General features: G+C 36.0%; 1 pseudogene; it reads left to right on the top strand.

The window, feature by feature from the left end:
• Positions 1-686: 686 nt before the first annotated feature.
• LOC143569822 (ESCRT-related protein CHMP1B pseudogene) lies at positions 687-1356 on the top strand (annotated as a pseudogene).
• Positions 1357-17212: the final 15856 nt, after the last annotated feature.

Here is a 17212-nt window from a genome sequence, read left to right as displayed (position 1 = left end):
TGAATTTATTGACTGAATAAATGTTCTTATAAATATTTATATGTTAATTTGATAAATTTATTTTTTTGGTTTAATTCTGGTACCAAAATGAATACCCAAGTTTTTTTGTTTAGTTTTGGTGCCATAAACAATACCGACCAAATTCGTGTCAGTACGTCACAACAACAAAAGATTTTTTATGTGTGATAACTAGTTTTATTGAATATTCAGTTCGTCTCGATGCCTATAGTATCCAGCCATGACTTACTAGTTCATTGTTTTTCTTATATATTTGACTAAAATGATATGAGTTAGGTTATCGTACAATAATTCTTAACTTACAAATACATATGCGAAGGCAAATATAAAATGTTCTTGGCAAAAAAAACACCCAAAAGCCAAAATACAAAAAATGCTCAAGAATCCGTAATACGCTTAAAACGGATTTCGTGAAGAAAAGCACAAAATCGATCGATTAACTATCCAAATCTGTTTTTTTCGATGAATCGATGATTAATTGGGTAGGTATTGAGATTTCGTAAATATATAGATTTTTGTACGATAAGATACTTAAAAATTATTGTATTATATCGTTTAATTATCAAAATGATATAAACCTTTATTCCTTGACTAATAATGCAAATTACCATTCCCATTATTCCATTTCCTTTCCTTAACAAAGACGCTGAAACCGAAACCCCCAAATCATGGGTCAAGCCGAGAAGCTGATGAACCAGATCATGGAACTGAAGTTCACCGCCAAAAGCCTCCAACGCCAGGCCCGCAAATGCGAGAAAGACGAGAAAAAAAAGCCATCGAGAAAGGCAACATGGACGGCGCACGCAGAAAACGCCATCCGCAAACGCAACGAGCAGATGAATTACCTCCGCTTGGCCTCGACACCCAGGCCAAAATGAACACCATCAGCAAGTCCCTCGAGTCCACCCTTGCCACGGGCAATTTGCAGAAGATGTCCGAGACCAATTCGAGAGGCTGTTTGTCAACATGGAGGTGCAGGCCGAGAGTTCCATGGCCGGGAGCACGTCCCTGTCCACTCCCGAGGGAGAGGTTAATAGCTTGATGCGGCAGGTGGCAGATGATTATGGCTTGGAGGTTTCTGTTGGCCTGCCACAGCCGGCTGCGCACGCACTAAGACTGCCGAGAAGGTGGACGAGGATGATCTCTCGAGGAGACTTGCGGAACTTAAAGCGCGTGGGTAAATGGAACTGGAACTGTTTTATAAATGGTATAAGTGGTATCTGTTTTTATATTATCTGCGAAACTGGAATAAATGTGTATATTGTTACTGTTTGAAACTTTAAATCTACTGTAATGCGGTTAATTTATGCGGGTGTTTGCTATGTTTAAGGTTAAGGATGTGTTTATAAGGTATGACTATGTGATGTTAATGTTTGGATTTATATGTTTTGGTTTTATAATTTGTAACTGTTTAAGCTTTTTATGTGCTCTGAGCTTGATCATGTTAACGTCTTGTTTATGATCAGATCGTGTCACTACGGTTGAGTAGTGCTTGACCAGGTTAGACCGATGATTGTAACGGGTCTGAGTTTTTCAAGAATTTATGTCTGGTTGAACAAGTTTAGCTATTGATTGGGGAACGGGTTTGAGTTTTTGAACAAAGATGATGAGATATTTTAGTGTTTCAAAGTTAACAACTTTAAATATAATCTATAGTTAATTTTTTAGTACTTTTTTTTTTCAATAACGAGCGCATCACATACACGATGGGTACATCGGATTTTGTGATCAAAATGAGTGCCGCGTGCTTTTTAAAACAAAGGTTAACACCATATTGACTTGATTACTTTTATGTCTGCAAATGTTGGAATAAGTCTTTTAACTAACTGTTTGATACGAACCCGTTCGGATCCAAGAGAGATGAAGGGTCCAAGGATAATGAAGAGCTAAAGGAAGTTGAATGGTCTAAGTAACCGCTTCGATAATTACTACAATTAGGTCTATTTATATGTTCTTGTTTTAGTTTACAAACATGCATGTTTTATGATATAAAAATATTAGGGTTTATTAACCTTGTGTTTGGAGAATTGCCATCTCGAATCGGCTAACCGGAGACTAGCCCATCTCGAATCGGGTCAACTATCCTATAATTTCTTGTTTCAGTTTCGGGGTTCTATCACTGTTCCTGTGCATTGCTACATTTTGGCCTGGCATTGAGCAAAAATTACTGTTTTTTCTCTTAGCATCTTTATTATTGCTTTCATGTCTTGTTATTGTTACTGCATACTATGTGGTCTCTGCTAATAGGTGATTCTTGTAAAGATATCTAAAGTAAGAAGATTGTTTGTCTGGATTTCATATGTCAAAAACTTTACAGTGTTTACCCAATTAATCTTGTTATTTGCTGGATCACCTAAACACCTAATTGACTTGAAAACTTTCATGTCTGCAAGTGCTTGAACAAATATTAAACCATAAAAACTGTTCTTGTGCATTGCTGCATTTTTTTTTTCTTCCATTGGGCATAGATGTATATAAGCTGGTGTTATACTAAAAATATTTGATTATTGCTTCTATGTCCTATTGTTGTTGCATACTATAGAGTCTCTTATAAAACCTGATCATTGTAAAGTTATCTAAAGTAAGAAGATTGGTTGTCAGGATTTCATATAGCAGATAGTAGTCGGTTATGGTTCATGATACTGGAAGTTTTAAGATGTTTCTGTTTTAATAAAGTCAATTATGATATAGACGCTCGCATAATACATGACAGTTAAGATCCAATAACTGATTCTGAAATGAAGTTAAGTTTGTCTGCAAAATGTAGCCTGTGTAGTTTACCATTTTAGCATCTTTGTAGTTCATATTTATCTGAAATTGATTATTGCACTTTTCTTGTGATTCTTTGAGATTTGCTTTGTGAATTTAGGCTGGTGGTTATTTAGGAGATTGTGTGTGTATTTGAGATTTTTTGAATCGAGAATTAAGATTTTGTTACTTATACTTGGGTAAATACTCTGCTTCCTTGTAACCGAGACTCAATGGTCATGCATGCACTGGATCTCTTCCTCATACTCCGTTAGTGATTTGTCTATTATTCTTAGTGTTTGCTCAGTCATAATTCCCCATGATTCACCTTTGGCTTTTACCTCCTCTTTTATAGGAAACCAATTTCCATCACCTTCGCTAGCTAGATATACATCTTTCATTCTTTAGTTTGATGGTAACTCTTGAATCGACATTTGAAAAACACATATTTTCAGTTAGTTTTATGCTAAAAGTGTTCATGAAGCTATCTAGTCGATTTTTTTTCAATGTTTTGTAAACTACAGACCTTGTCATTCTAGAACAAGATGACAAAAACAGTATATCAGCTCCACAACAAGATATATGAATGCATGCAATCTTTGGAATAAAAATGGAAACATGCATGATGGCTTCACTGGAGACAAATGTGACAGTTGTATTGACCACACCCTTGTTCTTACATGTCATGTTACAACCTTATGGGCCTATTTAACCACTTGAATTGTGACATGGCAATGTTAAGGGCCAAGACAAGTTTTGCATGAGCTATAAGGGAAAAAAAATATAATCTTTGCATGTTTTATTTTCGACCAAAGGTTGTCCGCATCCATACAAATCTTGTGGGTTTTACAAATCTATACTATATATAAAGCAAATCCAAGTGACCTTTTAAAATTTAAAAGGTATTGCTTAATATACAATTCACATTGCATAAAATTTTGAGATTTCAAGGGTAATTTGATTATCTTATTTTGTTCAAAAATACTTACCAATATGGTCCTTCAACTTTCAAGTTTTGTTAATTTAAGAAATAGTTACATATTATTCCCTTATTTTAAATCAACTACCCCAACGACATTTAAACGGCCATAACTTTTTAACACGTTAATATTTTTAAAAAGTATTACACCATAAAAACGAGTATTTTATTCCCTTTAATTTAAGTATAGCATTGCTATAGTTTTTTAAGGTTTTCAGAAATAACATGTTACGTGATAGTCGGTTAGACTGAAACATGTCGGATCATGCAGGTTCGGGTCATGGGTCAGAACGGGTTAGAGACGAAATGGGTCGATACAAAAAGGGCTAATTTGGTTCGGGTCAAGTCCGGATGGTTTAGATTGAAATAGGTCTGGTTAGAATAGGTTTTGGGTTAGAATGGTGTCGGGTCGGAATGAGTTTATTTAAAAGAATTTTTTTTTCTTAAATTACTGTACAGTTTAGCTTTGCTTCTTGATTTAAACCACCAGTTACGCATACCAAACACCACGTAACACGCATAACACAACTTTGGTAAGCGCTCAACTAAACGTCCTACGTCCCACACGAGTAATCGGCATACGTTACGCGCACTGTGTCGGTAATGCATGTTTATGCCAGTCACGTGCATTCCAATGTCGATTACACGTGTTCAATCTTCATTTCACGCGTATTGGCTTTGTTAGTGTTAAGCGTCCAATATCGGGTTATGTGTGTACGGTAGAGGTGCACAAATCGGTTTTTTTGAAAAAACCGGTTCGGTTTTTAACCGGACCGGTTTTTTTTATCCAGAAAAAAACCGGTTCGGTTAATAACCGGACCGGTTATTAACCGGTTATTATTGCTGAAAACTCAAACCGGCCAAACCGGTTTGGACCGGTTTAGAAACCGGTTAGAACCGGTTATTAAACCGGTTTTTTTATAACCGGTTTTTAAAAACCGGTCTAACCGGTTAACCGGTTTTTTTTTTTTTTTTTTTTTTTTTTTTTTTTTTTTTTTTTTTTTTGCTTTAGGGTTTAGGGTTTCGTTGTTAGCATTCTTTGCTTGGAAGATTAAAAACACATAACTTTCATTTATAGCTTTTACATTAAAAATACAAACATTAAATCGTTATCGCATATTCGTAACTCAAAAATACAAACATTAAAGAATGTTTAGACACGATTACATTAACAAGTTGATGTTTGTTACTCATTTTCTTCGCTACCCGATCCCGAGCTATTCCTTAGGTAATCGTCGTACGCGGCTTCTTCATCGGTCATTGGTTGAGTGTGTCCTTGATTGACCTCGTCTTCATACAAGGCCGCCTCATAGTCCATTTCTCCCTCGAGTGAGCGTTGATGTTGTGCCCTGTCTAAAGAGTCCAAGTAATCCTTGTAGCAAATCGACATCTCTACAGCTGGTGGAGTGAGTCGAGTCCTCCTAATCGATATAACCCTGCCAGAAACAGAAAAAGCAGACTCCGAAGCTACCGTGGAAGCTTGGACCGTTAGTAAATCTTTGGCCATGGCGGCGAGGATCGGAAACTCATCCTCCTTACCTCTCCACCAAGCCAGCAAATCAAGACTTCTAAATTCATCCGGAGTCATGTGTTTCACAAAGTTGGTACCACCATACCTTCCAAGTTCACTGCTTGGGGTGTTTACCCTTTGACGTTTACCGGCGTCTTCCCAAATCATGTAGTACATCCCCATTTCAAGGTCGGTTTGGGATTGGGATTGGGCAACAGCTCTTAACGAGTCATGAATTTGGGAAGACGACCCGTATCTTGTAAGGTAAACATCATACATGTTTGCCAAGGTGGTGTTGAAATCATTCTTTAAAGTTTGGCTATAATAGGGGTTTTGATCGTCGTTTAACCCTAGCTCATCACAAATTTTTTCTATTAAAGCTTCAACACCACCAACATTGATGCAAGGGTTTAACGCAGCAGCACAGGTCAAAACAGCGGGTAGTTCTTGAAAATATTTTTTAAATTTTTCTTTCATTTTTACACCCATATCAAAATAAGGTGCACCCCTACAATGAAGGTCACTCAACTTTGTGCACATGACAGCAATTTTTGGTAAAGCAATGGGGCTTGTTGGATAGTAAACCCCGGATAAACTACTTGTGCAAGATTTAAAAATTTGAAGAACCTCCGTAACGATCTCAATCAATAACCAGTTTCTAGGATCGTACGGTGCACATTTACCCCTATTTGACAAAATTTGATGAAACGCAATTAACGATTGTTTTTGTTGGATGGCTTTCTCAAACATTTCACAAGTCGAGTTCCATCTTGTTGGACAATCCCAGTTAGGCCCCAACCATTGACAGTTAGCTTCTTCACAAAATTTTTTGTATCTTGAAAATGTTGAATTGTTGCTAAAAACATCTCGTAACATTCTTTTAAAATTGTTTCTTTGCGTTTCGATCACGTTTAACCCATCTTGCACGGCCAAGTTGATAATATGTGCAATGCATCGGCTATGAAAAAACGCTCCATCACAGATAGGTTTATACTTTAATTTTAAATGGCCAACCGCGGCCGTATTGTTGGACGCGTTATCAAACGATATTGAAAAGATTTTATCTTCAATCTTGTATTGTCGAATGACTTTATCCAAGAGTTTAAAAATATTTCTACCCGTGTGCGGGTAATCAAACAATTGAAACGCAACGGTTCGTTTCATCATTTGCCACGACCGGGGGTCAACCCAATGAGCCGTCACACAAATGTATGAGTCGGGCGAACCATTAGGTACCGACCACACATCCGTGGTTAAGTTCACACCAGTTTGTAAGTTTGAAAAGTATGAAATTAGTTCGGATTTAGCGTTTTTCCATGCTTTAAGCATATCTCTTCTAAGGGTCGAACGACTTACGTGTTGGTAGCGTGGTTGAACATACGTTTGCATCATCTGCGTGAATTGAGGGTTGTCGAAGTGGTTGAAAGGAAGTGATTGTTGAATCACAAAGTTGCCAAACTGTTGACGTACCGCTTCAAGGTCGTACGTAAACACCGTTCCTTGATTCGTCATCTCCGGCTGCGAACTACTTCCGGATTCGTCCTTCAAGACCTTGCAAGAGGGCTTTTCTACATGAGCTCTTAAACTGGAGTTTGCTTCTTTGTTATAAAACTTCAAACAATGTTTGCATCTAGCTTTTTGGGTTCCGTTAGACATTTCGCATAGGTCGAAATGTTGCCAAATATCTTGGTTTCGTTTCGTGGGGATGACCCGAACGACGGTTTCTCCCGTGTTCGAGGCACCCATGTTGACCGATGAAGCAGCACTTTGGGAGGCCATGATAATCGACTACGAATTAAGAGTGGTATACTCGAGTATGAAATAAACGACTACGAAAGAAGAGCGTTTGGAGTTGTATAATCGCGTATGAAATAAACGTTTAGAGCTTTTGGAGTTGTATAATCAAGTGTGATCTAACCAATACCCAACCTAAACTATATATAGATGTTTGTGGGGGTAAAATGGTAAAAAAACCAAAAAAAAACGGCTAAAAAACGGTCAAAAACACAAAAAAAACGGCTATAAGGCCGTTTGGTAACGTTCGAAAACCGGTTAAACCGGTTAACCGGTTATTAAAAAACCGGTTAACCGGTTTTTTTTATAACGGTAATAACCGGTTATTTTAAAAACCGGTTAACCGGTTTTTTAATAACCGGTTATTAAAAAAAACCGGTTTTTTTTATAACCGGTTATAAAACCGGTTTTGGGTCCAAAACTTATAACCGATACGTAAACCGGTTACGTAAACCGGTCAAACCGGTTTTTAAAAAAACCGGTTTTTAAAAAACCGGTTTTCGGTTAAACCGGCCAAACCGGTTCCGTAACCGGTTTTTTTGACCACCTCTAGTGTACGGGCACCGGGTTACGTGCATACTGACATCGGTTACATGTTCAATGCAGCGTTATGGTGCGTAACTGCGTTTACCGACACCGGATTATGCACGTACACGCATTGTGCGACACGCATACGACACTGGTTAATCGTTCAATGTCGTGTTACACACATAACATAGCGAAGATGCTACGTGTTGGATGCAGTTTTTACGTGTGTATCCCGCGTGATTGGATGCAGTTTAAACGTGTGTATCACGCCGCATCACGCGGGCACATGGTTAGTCATATAAAAATATCAATGTTACCCGTGCGTTTCGGCGGTGTTATATGTAAATGTAAAAAAATGAATCGAGAAGAAATAAAGTTAATGATATGAAGTATGATCATTTTTTAACTACAAAAAAAATGCTTCTGAGGTGTTTTTTTAATATATATTCGTTAAATAAATGGGAATATCTCATAGAATAGTAACCAACTTTCAAAAGTGTTCCAATTAGGTCACTCATGCATATTTTTCTCAAATCGGGTCACTAAATCTTCAAATTGAGTCTCACCGATTTTTTTTGTTTGTTAAGAAAGAAATGGAGGATAAGATGTGGGGGTCGGAATTTGTAATATATGTAGTTATATTTTTAAAAAATTAAAAAATGTTAATTATATTAAAATTCAAAAATAAAAAATAAAATTCACGTCGCCATTCAACGTCAACATCAAAAAAAGATAAAAAGATTCCTATGTGAAACAAAAAATAAAAACGTTAAAAAAATATGTTAAAACCTTTAATTTAATAAAATATGAAAGTTGAGTGACCTAATTGAAACACTTTTTAAAGTTGAGTGACCTAATTGGAACCCTTTTGAAACTTGGTTACTATTCTATGAAATTGCCCCTTAAATTGTTAACATGGCATTGTTAGAACGTAAATATATATTTTGCGATCAAACAAATTATACAATGACCCAACGACAAAATTATACACAAAATAAAAAATGGAATTAGTTTTAAGTTCATGTGTTTATGTAAGGGCATACGATAGTTTTATTAAGAAATTTAATTATTAGCAAAGTTAACTTTGAATTTTAATAAACAAATGGTTCAACTCCTTTAATTATGGCATATATATAGTGTTTCAAATTTATGTGCCATTTGCTGCAACTTATGTGACTAATCAAACAGATCATACATGCAAATAACAAATACCATTGTGTGCAACTAATTCTTAAAATTGTCACACCCCGACCAAAAGCGGCGGAACATGCCGGGGCGTAACGTATTGATTGGACAGTAGCTCAACAGACACTAATTAAAGTGACAATTATTATTTAATTTCATTAACATTAAATCAAGTACACAATAACAATAATTAAATCAAATAAATCGTTATTTTGTGTAACATGAATAGATATCATAAGGTAAAACTATTGTCTTCAATCTTGAATAATATCAACTACTTGTACCTGTAACATGTATGAAAATAAAGTTTGTCAACACGAATGTTGGTGAGAAATACGGGACTATTAGATAACTATGCACATCACTATGCACATAGTCCCGATAAATAACCAGTCATAGACCACTTAAATCATGATAATAAATTGTGTAACAATAAATAGTGCAATAAACGACAAGATAGAAATAAATGAGAGATTGTGTACCATTATAAATAACCATAATTCTTATTTATAACAAAACTGGAGATTTAACGAAGTTAATACATTATATTTAAATGAAAAAAACTTAATACAAGAAACGTCTTTTGCGTAGCATGTCTTCATAAAGAGTTAGGCTTAGACTTGGGAACCGTTGATGTAACACTCATGTCCTTGAGCACCTTGAGTGGCTTGGTTAACTTGAGGTTGATTGATTGGTTGGTTGACTTGATTTGGTTGAAAGGGTTGGGCTTGAATTGCTTGGATGGGTTGAGCTTGGATTGGTTGAAGTTGATTTACCTGGGCTTGGTAAGCTTGATATTGAGTGGTTTGAGTTGGATAAGATTGAATTTGGTTCATGTGTACGAGCCTTGGGCATGCATTGCGATAATGGCTAGGGTCTCCACAATTGTAACAAGCTCTAATAGTTGAGGGTGCTTGAGTAAACGGTTGAGCATAAGGTAAAGTTTGGGGTTGGGTAAGAGGTGAGGTAAATGGTTGCATCATGAGTTGGTTGCGTTCACGACATGTGGTAAAGAGGTGACCAAATCGATTGCCATGGGTGCATTGTCGACACTTGAGGTTAGGAGAATGGTGAAAGCTACACGTATCGCATAATGGGTGGGGTCCTGTGTAGGGCTTCTTGGTGGGTTGGGTTGGCAATTGGGCCAAGACGTAGTTTTGGGAATTTGACTTTCTTTTATTGTTGCGGTAGTGGGGAGAGTTGTTGTTGTGCTTGAAGGATTTGGGCTTAGAAGACTCAGGTTTGGGAGGTTCGGGCTTGGGTTATATGGTGGGCTCGGATGCAGGCTTATCATTGGGCTTCTGGGAATTTTTCCGCGTCAAGGTCCCGGCCTTAACGTGGTTTTCGGTGAGGGTACCGGCTAAGGTGATGGTATCATGGAGGGTTTGAGAGTCACCACTTAGGATGGAATCTCGGATTTGCATAGGCAAACCCAAGGTTGCAAAAGTCGTTAGGCGGACCCTAGGGCCCGACTGGGGAGTTGGGTGTACTCGGGGAGTACTCGAAGAGTACTCGGACATGGTAATATAATGAAAAATTAATTTTTGGTTATTATATATATGTCAAGTATCAAAGGTTTACTAATATTTATAACAAAATAGGTGAAGATCAATATAAATAAGAGAAATACATTTTTAATTAATAAATTATTCTAAAAATTGTTAGTCATTAAGTAAAAAATAATCTTTTTTCTTTAATATAAAAGAAATTTGAGTTATGATTTATATTTTAAGTTAAAATCGGCCAAAGTTCGTTGACTAGATGCAATTTCAGTTGAGGTTGACCACCTTTAATCAATTCTTAATAACTAGGCGGAATTAAAGAAACTCGCCTCGGAGATATACATTGTAGCGAATACTCGGGGAGTACCCGGCCTTGGAAACCTACTTTTACAACATTGGGCAAACCCGAGATTTACTTGTCGACTGGACGTTCAAGGGGAGTGACCATGTGGGGTATGAGAAGGCTCACTTCATGGAAACGATCGTTGTAGATGGTGTCATTAACACTTTCTTGTTTCAAATTCCAAAACTCCTCTTCCAAATTCCGAAGCTCATGTTTCGGGCAAAACTTCTTGAGCATGAGTTTCTTGAGCTCATCCCATGGCAAGGCCATGGCAACCTCAGCGCCAAGCGTGCGCTTCTCGTCGTTCCACAAATTGAGGGCATTCTTTTTTAGTACGCTAGAGGCGTAAGTGGTTTTCTTGTCCTCGGGACATTCACAGTGGAGGAACACACTCTTTATTTCTTTGAAACATTGGAGGAGAATAGTAGCACCGTCGATAACGTAGTATTCGGGCGGGTTGTCACTCTTGAATTGTTTGATGGAGCAAGCAATTGGGCTCGGAGTTGTGGATGACGTAGGAGCATTCATAGTTTGGAGTTGAGAGATGATTATTGGGAGGGCTTCCACGATTCCCTTAGCGATGCAGGATGACATGCTACGGCCCGATTTGCCGATGCGACAGTTACGGTTGATTAGGTGGGAAGAAGACATGCTACAATGACGAAACGTGAAAAATTTATTATGTTTTGGAAAAAATAATTTGTATAACTATGTGAAATTTCGATTTTCGTGAAAATTCATGAGAATACAAAATAAAATTTTAATAACCTTAACTTAGAGTATTGATGAGATTGATAATTTGAGAAAATATTCATTCTTAAAAATAAAAAAAATTTAAACAAAGTCTAATCGTTAATTTAAGAGTGTGATCGTCACATGATCACGTTTGATGAAATGAGGGTAGCAGATTCGGGTACACTTGGTGTGATATGCTTTGGCGTAATAAGTTCCACACCCTTACTAAACACTCAAGGAAGGCAACCGTGTCTCGCAGTTGATTGAGATTTATGCGCATTGCACTTCCTTAGTCTCGCAAGCCTTGGTGTCAAGTGTTCGGTAAACAAGTGTGTCACTCTTACAGTTTACGACATATCCGTCCCACGAATCATCCTCAAGGAGAGGGGAGTGAAAATGCGGGATTTGTTAAGGAATTTCTCAATTTTTTTTAATTTCGTCCTAAAGTTTTGAAAACAAGAGTGAGGCATAGCCTCGGATTAAGTGTGTGCTTTTGTGTACAGGAATAATATTAAATCATTAAATAATATTAAAGCTACTGCAATCCTCAAGGAGAGGGGAGTGAAAATGCGGGATTTCTTAAGGAATTTCTCAAATTTTTTTTAAATTCGTCCTAATGTTTTGAAAACAAGAGTGAGGCATAGCCTCGGATTAAGTGTGTGCTTTTGTGTACATGAATAATATTAAATCATTAAATAGTATTTAAGCTACTGCAATCAATAATTTAATTCATGGTGCAAACACGTAAAGACATATTACGTATAGGGACCCTAAGCATGCTACTAGGCCGTTATATCTAACCACCTATCTTATAGCCTTCGGCTCTGATACCAATCTATTACACCCCGACCAAAGGCGGCGGAACATGCCGGGGCGTAACGTATTGATTAGACAGTAAATCAAAAGACACTAATTAAAGTGACAAAGTTATTTAATTTCATTAACATTAAATCAAGTACACAATAAAAATAATTAAATCAAATAAATCGTTCTTTTGTGTAACATGAATAGATATCCTAAGGTTAAACTATTGTCTTCAATCTTGAATAATATCAACTACTTGTACCTATAACATGTATGAAAATAAAGTTTGTCAACACGAATGTTGGTGAGAATACATAATTTATATATATATATATATATATATATATATGATTAGGTTCTTTTCAGAAGTGATTTTATAGAGAGAAGTGCGAGAAGTGATCTCAACCATTGGATTATTAATCAATGGTTGAAACATTATTGTATTTATTGTAATTAATACAACTTGAAAGACATTAAAATAAATAAGAAAATGTTAGTTTAGGTAAAATAAAATAATTCATCATTTAATTTATTTCATCAATCTCTAAATAAAAGCTCAAATCATAAATATCTAAAATTTATGATTTGTAAGTTATAATTTATTTATTTTTTTTTATTTGTTTAGTGTAAGATTTAATTTGTTTTATTTCACCAATAAAATGTTTATAATTTATAACATTTAAGCAAAATATTATCTTCATCATCGATTGCTCTTTTGAAAAATAAATAATTAATTTGAAGATGTGTAAATGTGTACGAAGAAATTGAAAATGTGTACAAAAAGATGTGTATGCGAAAATTAAAGATGTGTAGGTGAAAAAAATTAGATGTGTATTAGAAAGTTAAAGATGTGTATGAGATATTTGAAGATGTGTCGGAAGAAATTAAATATGCGTATGGAAAAAATGAAGATGTGTAGGACAAAAAAAAAGTGTACGGCGAAATTGTAGACGTGTAGGAAAAAAATATGTTGTGTATAAGAAAACTAAAAGATGTGTAGGAAAATAAATTAAGATGTGTATGAAAAACTAAAGATGTGTAACAAGAAATTGAATATGCGTAGGAAATATTTGAATATGTCTAGGACGATAAACATGCATACGAAGAAATTGAAAATGTGTAGGAAAAACAAATTAAGACATGTATGAAAAATTAATCATTTGTAGGAATTTTTGAAGAGGCGTAAGAAAAAATTATAGTTGTGTAGGGTGAACTCAAGATATAGGGTAAAAAATTATAAAGATTTATTATTTTATAGATTTATTGATTTTTTAAATATTTTAGTTATTGTGAATAGATTAATTATATTGGTTAAAAATGTAACTTGTATGGTTTAATTATATATTAATTGGAGAGAGAATATAATTTTATTATTTTAATATTCTTTTCATTTACTTTAAATGATGTAAGATTAAAAATGAAATGAGTGGTCCAGATTAACTTCTCGTACTTCTCGTTGTAACTTGACTTCTCGCATGAACCATCCCATATATATATATATATATATATATGATCAGGATCATGAGAGAATCTTTTTAAAATTGAGAACTATGAGAACCATTTTGGACCAAAAAAACTCAAAAATAAAAAAAAATTAAAAAATAAAAAAACATAAAAATCAAAAAAGTAAAAAAAACAATAAATCTTTAAAAAAATATTTATCTATCATTTGATTAAAGCCTAGGTATAACTGAATACCTAATTCGCTAAGATCGATAGCTCTGATACCAACTTGTCACACCCCGACTTACGACTTGGGCGTGTGACCAACAGTTGGTACCGGTTTTGTAAATATATCACAGTTTGTTTTTAGCGGAAAACTTTTAAAACTATTTATATACTTTTGAAACCATTATTAATAAAATATAATTTCTTTTGTTTGTGAAAGCTTCTCGGGAATGTCTTTTAATTTATAATAATATATTTTTGAAATGACAATTTAATTGTAAACCTTTATTTATAAATAAGATTATTTAGTTTATTTAGAAAGCGTATCGGATAATAATTTCCGAGTGTTTTATTTATAAACATCGTTAGATTTTTACAAAGCATATTGTTTATATTTTTTCAATAATGAGCCATCTCTACCTTGAGAACATCCACTTCATGAATGACTCCAATTCTTGATACTATAATTTCCTGAAATGTTAAAAAAAATACGTCAGCGATATGCTGATGAATACGCTGACGCTAAAAATATTTTCTTTTACTTTGTTACCCCTCGAGGGTTAGGCAAGCCTCGACCCATCTTGGCTTAGGAATAACAAAGTTATAACAGCACAATTATAAACTCGAGTCTCTACACTAAATACCTCAGCAAACACCACATCATTTGACTTAGTTAAGTACCTGTATGTATACACATGGTCGTGCTCCCCGCAGGAAAGCGTCCTACGACCAGGTGTGGTGCGATGCGCACACCGCATAGTACCACATATGTAAGGATCCAGACAAACGTATACTACAGCCTGAGGGCTAGGCTTATACTCTTATTTATAACGGTTTTAGGAACACATAGTCCATTGTAAATTATTTTCATATAACACATTTGACTCGTTGAAAACAAGTTTGTAAAGTTTGGGGGCGTGTTCACCTTTTGATTTGGATCGGCTTCAATACACCGTCCGAAGGTCTTTCCCGTTGCTATCTCGCACCTTTAGTACGAGTATAACCTTTTTTTTGGATCAGCTTCAATACACTATCCGAAGGTCTTTCCCTCTTCTTTGTTATCTCGCACCTATAGTACGAGTATAACTTTTTGTTAGACGGATATACATCCGGCTTAAGACCTCTAGTCTTTTTTGTAAAATCTTTACCTCGATTTTAATTTCTTTATGAACTTTTAGTTCAAACATCTTTTCTTTATTTTAAATCTTTAGTTTAAAATATTATTTCTTTCTTTTTCAAGTTAAAACTCTTTCTTTTAACTTATTTACTTTTCTTTTACAAGATAAACTTCTAGTTTAACTTGTTTTTCTTTTTCTTAAAATCTGCGTTTCTTCTTCATTAAGAAACGTATCCTTTTCTTCTCTTATTACTTAAGAATAATAACTTAAATAATATTATCAACTATAACTATTTTCTATTTTATCTTTTCCTTTTTATAATATGTTTGAACCTATAGTCCAAATCATATATCTCTTATTCTCATATTCGGACCTTTATTCCGTCATGTTTTCTTTTCTAAAATCTACATTTTCCAAAACGTATACTTATATATATATATATATATATTATTTAGTTAATATTAATAATATAAAATATATATTTTTATTTACTTATTGTTATTTAAAGTATCTTTAATTAACACTTTAATCTTTATTTATTAATAAAGATTATTTTATTGTTTCTTTATTGTTTCTCTTTTTATTATTATTTAAAATTTATATATATTTTTCTCTTTATATAATTCATTTCCTTTATTTTCTTTTGTATATTTTCTTTTGTCTAAGCCTTTATTATTTATTAATATATTATCTGGGCATTATGCCTACCTTGTTCGACTTATTATTTTCTAAAACTCACGGGCGTACTTCGACGCTTGCACGTATATCGAGAATCTTGATCAACACCTCCTTAGCACGCAAATCGAGGCACGCCGGTCTTCAAATCTCATCGGCACGCACTTCGAGGCTGGTCGTCGGGTCGTCTCGGGTTGGCACGTACTTCGAGGCGGAACGTCGGGTCGTCTCGGGTCGGCACGCACTTCGAGGCGGAAGATCGGGTCGTCTCGGGTCGGCACGTAATTTGAGGCGGAACGTCGGGTCGTCTCGGGTCAACACGTATTTTGAGGCGGAATGTTGGTGTGTCGGGTATCATTGGTTTATTTGTACGAATTACGAGGTAAGATGTCGGGGTTTTATGGTCACGAAAAACGATGTGGTCAGTACGTTTATCGAGGTATTTTTAGAGAGATGTTAGAGAGAGAAAGTGTGTGTGAAAATGAGGGTGGAAGCCCTCTATATATAAGCTGATCATGCAGGTCATCGTGATACGCGATGGCCTGAAAGAACCCCGTCGTATCGCGACGTAAGGTTGGTGAATCACCAAGTAGGTTTGCCACGTGGCAGACGCGGTGCCACGTGGTGCCACATGGCGATTTGGTCATGTAAGTCAAGTAACGTGAGGTTGAGAGTCTGTAACTGTGATTATATCACGTGTTGAGTTATTAATATAACGTGTGTTTGTCGTATCGTATTCGTGTGTTCGTGTGTTTGTGTTCTACGTCCGTAACGATCTACACAGGGATTCCGCACCTGTGTATATCGGGATATCTCGTGTGATCCGTCCAGGGAACCTACAGAGTTTCACGCCCAAATCGGGAGGAACTTGGAAGTCTACATGGACGACTTGGTCATCAAAAGCCCTGACCCAGAAGCGATGTTGAAAGACATCGAAGAAACTTTCAACACGCTTAGAAAGATAAACATGAAGCTCAATCCGAGCAAGTGTTCCTTTGGGATGGAAGAAGGGAAGTTCTTGGGAGTCATCGTTACTAAAGATGGCTTCAGAGCGAACCCTGAAAAGGTCGAAGCCATTCTCAAAATGGAATCACCTACTACCATCAAGCAAGCTCAGACACTGAATGGACGACTAGTCGCACTTAACCGCTTTTTGGCAAACCATGCGGATAAGTCGTTCCCATTCGTGTCAACATTGAGAAACTGTTTAAAGAAAACGCACTTCCGCTGGACACCAGAAGCGGAAGCAGCTTTTCAGGAAATTCGGTCACGCTTGATCGAACTCCCAACGCTCACAGCACCAGAAGCGGGGGAGGAATTAATCCTATACCTTTCCGCCACAGATAGAGCAACCGGGGCAGTCCTGCTAGTAGAACGAAAAGGCATCCAGATGCCAATCTATTATGTTAGCCGTGTCCTAACAGACGTAGAAACCCGGTACTCTACCCTAGAAAAATTAGTCTTAGCACTTGTACAGGCTTCACGCAGGCTAAGACGATATTTCCAGGGTCACCCAATCACCGTTCTCACCAACTTCAAACTTGCAAACGTTCTAGGCAAACCCGAACTGTCGGGACGCCTAGCCAAATGGGCAATAGAATTGGG

The sequence above is a fragment of the Bidens hawaiensis genome, unplaced genomic scaffold (assembly GCF_021521415.1).
Source record: "Bidens hawaiensis isolate Kalapana, Puna unplaced genomic scaffold, B.hawaiensis_p1.1 tig00024657_1, whole genome shotgun sequence".
Lineage (NCBI taxonomy): Eukaryota > Viridiplantae > Streptophyta > Magnoliopsida > Asterales > Asteraceae > Bidens > Bidens hawaiensis.
The sequence above is the reverse complement of the archived record's forward strand: the minus strand, read 5'-3'. Positions and strand labels throughout refer to the sequence as shown.